This window comes from Panthera tigris, chromosome B1 (genome assembly GCF_018350195.1).
Source record: "Panthera tigris isolate Pti1 chromosome B1, P.tigris_Pti1_mat1.1, whole genome shotgun sequence".
NCBI classification, from domain to species: Eukaryota; Metazoa; Chordata; class Mammalia; order Carnivora; family Felidae; genus Panthera; species Panthera tigris.
Genome location: NC_056663.1, coordinates 14,866,032 through 14,873,844, shown reverse-complemented (window position 1 = coordinate 14,873,844; position 7,813 = coordinate 14,866,032).

Below are 7,813 nucleotides of genomic sequence, written 5' to 3'. Positions count from 1 at the left end.
CCACAAACCGAGTGGCTTAACCAACTGAAATTATCTCCCAGTTCTGGAGGCCAGAAGTCCAAGATCAAGGCATTGGCAGGGTTGGCTCCTACGGAGGGCCGCGAGGAAGAACCCATCCCAGGCCCCTCTCCCAGCTTCTGGTGGTTTCCTGGCAACTGTTGGCATTCCGTGGCTGGGGCATCGCCCCTACCTTCACGTGGCATCCTCCTTGTGTGTGTATCTGTGTCCAACTTGCTCCTTTTCATAAGGACCCCGGTCATTTAGGATTGGGGGCCACCTACCTGTGACCTCATCCTAACTAATTACATCTCCAACAACCCTAGTTCCACAGGAGGTCATATTCTGAGGTCTCAGAGACCTCAACATATGAATTTTGGAGGGGAGGGCACAATTCAACACATAACTGTGTTTTTGATGACAATCCTTTGACATTCTCTCAAAGTCCTAAACCAAAGCTAGTCATGAAGAAGAAGGGGGAAAAAAAAAGATCACCCAACAAGTACTTCTTCGGCAGTTTATAAAAGCAAAACTTGCCTTTTGGGTCAACCTGTGCATATCACTTACTCAGGGAAGAAGTCACCTTGTTTGCTGTGTTCTAGAGAAAGGGAGCGTTTGCCCCTTTTCCTTGCATAAAACCGAAAGAGTTCAAGGAACAAAGTGGTAAATCACTCTGCTTTCCAGTCACTGGCCTAATTGCAGGATTTGAGCACTATCCAAAAAAAATAAAGTGGGAGATAGGGGTGGGAAAAAAAAGTAGCACTCGAGATGTTTAACTCTCATTAACAGGAGCAAGAAACCGTCTCATTCCTTTGCAGACTTTGTGAACCTCTAGCTTCCTCCGTGCCAAGCCCCAGGGCCCATAAATAAGCAAGTCAGAATAAGAACGAACCACGGGACTGGCAAAGAGCTGGCGAGAGAACACATCCAGATCCCAATTAGGCCGTGCTGTCTCAGGCAGACCTCTGTCTCGGCAGTCAGACCTCCCCAAGGCCTCCTCCTCAGGGTCCGCGGAGGCCGGGAGGACACGGACAGGACAGGGCCTCAACAGTACCTGGGATCCAGAGAGGCCGTCGGTGCAGAAGCTGGAGCCAGCCGGCCCAGGTAAAACGCACTGGGCCACTGATGACTCCTGCGTGGGCCCCTTGTGCCTTAATTTCCTCAACTGTAAAACAGGGATAATAACGGAACTCTCACGTCTGCTGTAAGGGTGAAATAGACGACTGCACATGAACTGCTTAGAACCCTGCCTGATACGGAATTAAGCATTGTAAATATCAGCTACTATTATCACTGCTTGAGGGGCAGAGTGTAAGGGGAGGTTCTTGCTTGGAGCCTTGAATCCCCATCCTTCGAAAAACGAAGCTGTCTCAGGAATAATAAAGAATAATGGAGGTCTCCAGCACCATATTTTTCTCCCACGGGGTAGAAGGATACGGATGGGTCTAAGATATTCGCCTACCATTCCAAGGTATTAAGAAGAGCCTGGGTTTGGGAGCTTGGATCTAATATTTGTTAGATGCACAACCTCGAGCAAAGTCCAAAATCTTTGCTAAGCCGCCATTTCCTTCAAGGGAACAATGGGAAAAATAGCTTCCTCCTAATGTGGTGTAAAGGACAAACATGAAAATATAGGTAAAGGGCTCAGCAGGTGCCCGCTAATAACTCCGTATGCGTCCAATCAGCAGCAGCAGTGCGTGTGACCATAACGGGGGGAAAGCAGGTGGATCCAGAGCCTCAACCAGCTTCTACGGTGCCTTTGTGACAACTGGTGGGGGAGACTGTCCTGTCTCAGGACACCACGTTACTTCATCTCCCCCCCCCACCCACCCAAAATGAAACCCTTGTAGTTAAACCATCCTGGCGCCGGGCGGGTCTGCAGAATGGTATGAGCTGATGTGCCACAGGAAAGGATTGTCCACACGGGAGAGGGAGGAGGAGGGGAAGTGGGGAGGGGAAAGGGGGAGGGAGGGGGTTGTCGTTAAGGACTGTCCTGTGTTCAACTGATGGGTGTCAGCGCTCAAGACCTGCTGTCAGAGGGTAAAAGGGCATCTGAGAGAGACAGCTGGAAGAGAAAGACGGCCGCTGCTTGTCCTCTCCTGTGTATCTTGCCCCGCTAACACCTGCCTCACCCGGGGCTGGGTCTGTCTTCATTCTACAGGTGGGAAGCACTGTGACACAGTGCCCACTGCTGCAGACACACCCTGACTGCCCAGGCCTTAGCTCTTTCCCTCCCCTTCTCCTGGGTCCGAATGTACCCCAAGGGCTCACAGACAGGCAGGCAGGATTTACTCACCAAGTCTGTGTTACTGAAAAATCCAGGTGGCCCCCATTGCAAACAGTCCACTTACAAAGCATCTCTTAAGGGGCACCTGGGTGGCTCAGTCGGTTGAGCGTCCGGCTTCAGCTCAGGTCATGATCTTGTGGTTCGTGAGTTCGAGCCCCGCATCAGGCTCTGTGCTGACCGCTCAGAGCCTGGAGCCTGTTTCAGATTCTGTGTCTCCCTCTCTCTCTGTCCCTCCCTCTCTCTCTCTCAAAAATAAAAATAAACATTTAAAGCAAAATAAAACATGGGGTGCCTGGGTGGCTCAGTAGATTAAGCATCCGACCTCCGGCTCAGGTCATCATCCCGCCATTCCCAAGTTCGAGCCCCGCGTCAGGCTGTGTGCTGACAGCTCAGAGGCGGCACCCTTTTTCGGATCCTGTGTCTCCCTCTCTTTCTTTGCCCCTCCCACCAGCCCTGCCCCCATCGTGTTCGGTCTCTCTCTCTCAAAAATAAATAAACATCAAAAAAAATATTACAAAGCAAAGCAAAACCAAACCAAACCACAAAGCATCTCTTGAGTACGAGGCCCATCTCCAAAGATGCTTTCGGGCCCTTATTCCATTCTTTCTGCCCTGCAACATCCAACCCTCATGACGCTTACCTTGCATAAGAGTCAAGCAACCATCTGAAACCCCAGCACACCCTCTAGCCTCCATACACTTTGGGACCCCCTCCTTCTGTCCCCTAGTCCTTATTCACTTCTAGAATCCTCTGTGTCCATCCTGCCGCCTGGAGCCGGACCTCTGGGCCGGGGAAGTTCACTCCCTCTGGCCGGCGGTCTCGGATGACAGGAGCCGAGGAGACAGGTAGACGCTGGAACCCTTACGGCAGTTTCCACGCAAACGTTGTCACAAAGGGGGCTGAGGTTCCCTTTGCAGGGTGCGCTCTATTAGTCTGGGCCCTTGGCAATTGGCCAATTGTGATAAATAAACTTTAAACAAATAGGCGACATTAAAGGTGGGCTTCCTCTAATTTCTTCAGTCAGAGTTGCACAGCAACAGGTTTAAAGAGCAGGGCTTTGGATAAATGAAGTATTGGCAGTGGGTCAGGGTGGGGGGGGGCGGAGATACACAAATTTTACTCACCCATCAGTCTGGACGTCCACATTGTTTAGCTTCCAGAAGCTGGGACGTCTCCTCTCCCTCCCTTAGCACCACCAACAAGGCAAATACGAGGCCGCGGGCCCAGGGCAGCTCCCACGGATGGAGGAGACTCATTTGTCTCCGGCACAAGAACTAGAATGGCCATAACTCCAACAGGGCCGAGAGGCCTGGACAGGAGCTGCGGATCCCAGAGCACAAGCCCTGGAGACCCAAGAGTTCGGGCCTGCTCACCAACACCTGGTCCAGCTACAGAACCTGTCAACTGCATAATTCCTCTCTCTCTCTGTTTTCCTGAGACCCTGGTGTTTCTGAGACCAGCCAAAACCAGTGGCAAGGAGAAAAGACACACAACAACAACAACAACCACTGTGTGAAAGGTTGTGGGGAGGCTGGTAACCTTGAGGGGACAGTGAGAGACAAAACCATAAGCAAATCACAAGTGTGTCTGTGGCTCTGATCACCCCAGGACAGCAGTTTTCATTCCATCCTGGAAGTCCGCCTGACCTACATCGAGCAAGTCTAAAACTGGCTTCAGATCACACCTCTTCTCTGTCAGCTTTCAGGGGTCCGGTGACAGCGGCAGGCTCCTGGGCACACACTGTCCCCTCTGCAGTGGCTGTTTCTCTGGCTCAGACACACACACACACACACACACACACACACACACACACACACACTGCGGTGTCCAGGTTCATGACTGCTGCATTCAGGAAAACCCTGCTTCCTGCTTCTCACTCCCAGGACCTGACTCTCCCTAACTTTTCTCTAAGGAAGAAAACGTCTGGTTTCAGCCAGCCTGACAAAATTCATAGCTTTCTCATTACACAAGATGGGCAAGGAGGAAATTTTTGTTTTGTATTCCATATCCTGTAACACAGAATTCCAGGCCTGTCTGGATATATTACTGAGATGGGACATCCATTCAAAACCTGCTCTTGGCTTCTATCACTAAAGAGATTTAAATGAAGTCGAAGAAATGAGAAATGCAGTTATCAACCACGATCCCCTAAAGCTTCAACCCGTCTCCCCTAAAATGCTTCCCTGGAATATAACTTGCAGCGAACAGAACACGTCTCTAACCATAAAACATTTTATATCCCGATCCTGGGAGACTGGACCTCTAGGAGCTCAAGCCATTCACATCTGTGGACGTGAAGGAAAAACCCGTTACAGACCCACCATCAGAAATAACCACAACCTTCCCTTTTTCTGTGGCGATAAGTTTCTTCAATCTACTGGTACTTAACTCAAAGCGATATGAAAATAGCTGCAATGTCTTTGGAAAACGTCATATTAAAATGGACTATTTTAGGTAGAAAGGAGAATTAAAACACTCCCAAATCAAATGAATAATCTAGTGAATTCCTCCGGGATTGTAAAGTCATGGCACGTTTTATCAGTGATATTGAGAGTCCTTTACCAGCTCCTTCTCTCTTTTCATTGACTTAAAACACCCACCAACCTTAACAGTTTGTTTTTCCTTTCAAAGAAAAAACATATTTGAAAATAAAATGGTCGTAGGGTATTTATGACAGTCTTTAAAGGGCTCTAGGATATTTTGTGACTTCACGGGAACTACTGCTAATTTACTTAAGTTAGTAATAACATTGTGATGATGTGTTTTTTTTTTAAAGCACCTTAATCTTGTGGAGATTCACGCTGAAATATTTATGGGGAAAATAATACGATGTCTGGGTTTGCTTCAAAATAAGCTAAGTGGGAGAGTACGTAGGGACATAAATGAAACAAGGTGAATCATAAGCTGAGAATCGTGGAAGGTGACTATGGGTTTGTGTTTCTATTCTCTCTACCTTTGTATACATCAGACATTGAACATAATAAGAAAAAAGCTCACAACTATATAAAATGGTCTAAGTTTTATCATCTCCAACAATGACACACATTCCTTGAGACATTTTCCTCTTGATTCTGGACAGAGGTGAAAAATATCACTAAATCCCACTTGGAAATAAGTGACCGAAAATACTGGGGCAGGATATGGGTTCTAGCCTGGGCTTTGTCACTTACCAGCTCTGTGACCTTGAGCCAGTCTCCTGACTTCCACAGGTTTGTTGCTTCATTTCTAAGACAAATGGGTCAAGCCCGAGAAGTTTTCCAAGGTGTTTTCCAGCTATAAGATTCTATGAAATATGAAGCTCACTTAAAAATACGCAGCAAAATATGTCAGACAAGCAGTTTAAAGTGCAGCCCAGGCATAGTAAATCCCAACAGCTGCTAAAACTCTACAGTACATTTGCTCAACTACAAAAACTAAGCATTCCACCTAAATGTTGTAAGAAAGATACTTTCTGACATTGACCAAAGTCTTGGCTTTGTTCCTCTTTATGCAGCCAGAAGTATACTCCAGAATCCGGATAGAATGAAGTGATAGAATTTAATTGAATTAGGTTTCGCTGAACTCTTGCAATATCCCAGGATTAACTGACCCACTGGGACGTGAGAAAGAGTTTTATGTCTGGGAAATTCCCTGTTTTCTCTTTTATAATTGCTTTAAAAAGAGGGAGCCCAGCACTCAGGAACCCATAAAGATCAATGTGTATGCAGAGTAAAGGGTCAATGAATAGAAAACTCCATATACAGAAAAACAAAGACTCTAACTCCGATCAAGGGAATAGCATTTCATCTCAGGGATTCAGTTTCCCAAATTCCATTTTGGGAGTCCTTATAAAGAAAGAACAGGCCAGGATCTGTTTTAGAAGAAACATTTTCCCTGTAATTTTTCAGAACAGTGAGTTGAGTATTTATGTACATTAGATCTGAAGTCCTAATATCTGTCACTTACCCATACTTCTCACATAACACTGTTGGTCACAAAGCATATTATGGAGTGGTGCTTTAGCTGGGGCCCTCATCACTGTACTTAATTCAGTTCTAGGTCAGTTCAAGATCCAACCAGTGGAAATAAGGTATTTTAAAGTTACTGGTTCAAATTAGTTCTACTCTAGAATGGAGGGTGTCTAAAGATGTCTCAATCAGAAATAATTTTGGTCATTATTCGTCAGCATTACGGAGCCACACAGAGGATGGCTCAGATGCCACACAGAATGAAATCAGACAGAAATTTTAAACCGCAGTATGAAACAGGCTTGAGTGGAAATGCGAATAGCATAATGAAACACAGAAAAATTATTCTTTCTGTGCATTTCTGCCTAAAAATCATCATATACAGAGATTCCGATAACTTCGTCAGGTTTTTCTATGTACCCCCAGCGATAAATTCATGTTGAATTCTAGTTTTCAAAAACCGACGATTTCGTTTAGTCATTTATTTATTTTTTTTAACATTTATTTATTTTTGAGACAGAGAGAGACAGCATGAATGGGGGAGGGTCAGAGAGAGGGAGACACAGAATCTGAAACAGGCTCCAGGCTCCGAGCTGTCAGCACAGAGCCTGATGCGGGGCTCGAACTCACAGACTGCAAGATCATGACCTGAGCTGAAGTCGGCCGCTCAACCGACTGAGCCACCCAGGCGCCCCTCGTTTAGTCATTTAGCAAACACCTGAACCCAAAGATGTGCCACAGTGACATTCTTCCAGTTTGCTGACCAAGCCTTTGCTTGTTCTCAATGATTGGGCCTAAGATTTCACCTCCCTCTTGGTATCTGAGGTTGTACTTCTTTCCTGGACAATCTCTGAGCTTATAGGCAACTTCAGCAGTCTCTGGAGCTCACAGACGACACTTTACTTCAGTCTCATTGAAGGCAGAAAGGCTCTGGAAGGGACCTGAGCCAGCAACAGTATCTCTTGTCATATTAGGAGAACGTTTTCACGTCCATTCTTTTGCTCGGTATCTGAAGCACGAATCATCCCACCAATGAGACAAAGCTGACTGCCATATACAGTATTCTAAATTTTAAATATCCAACAATAACATATATTCCTTGGAAAAGTTTCCTCCTGAGAGTTTTCACACAGATTTTAAACAGCCACTAAATCTTACTCAGAAAGGAGTTACCAGCCAAAATGATTACCCTGCAGTGTTCTTTATCTGTCAGAGGTAAGACCCCCCCCCCCACATCTCACGCACTGGTTGCTCAAATACTAAAATGAGAGGAAAATAATGAATAGCGATCTGTCCAATCTTTCTGCTCTCTCTTTCACAACCTTTCGAATGTCTCCTTCCTCTTCTTTCCGTCTCGTCGCTAGTGGCATAGACCTCCAACTTAAGTCTAACCTAAGCGTTTCGGTTTTATCTTTTCCATCTTCCCGGCCTCCGGACACACTTTTTCTGGTCATATTTAACGTAGATGACAAAATTACCGGTGTTCCTGATCTGGCCATGACATTCGCTTCTTAAAATTCTAACGGTATCTTTCAATCCCTCTGCGAAATTAACACAAGCTTTGGTCCTCCCCACTGAGGCC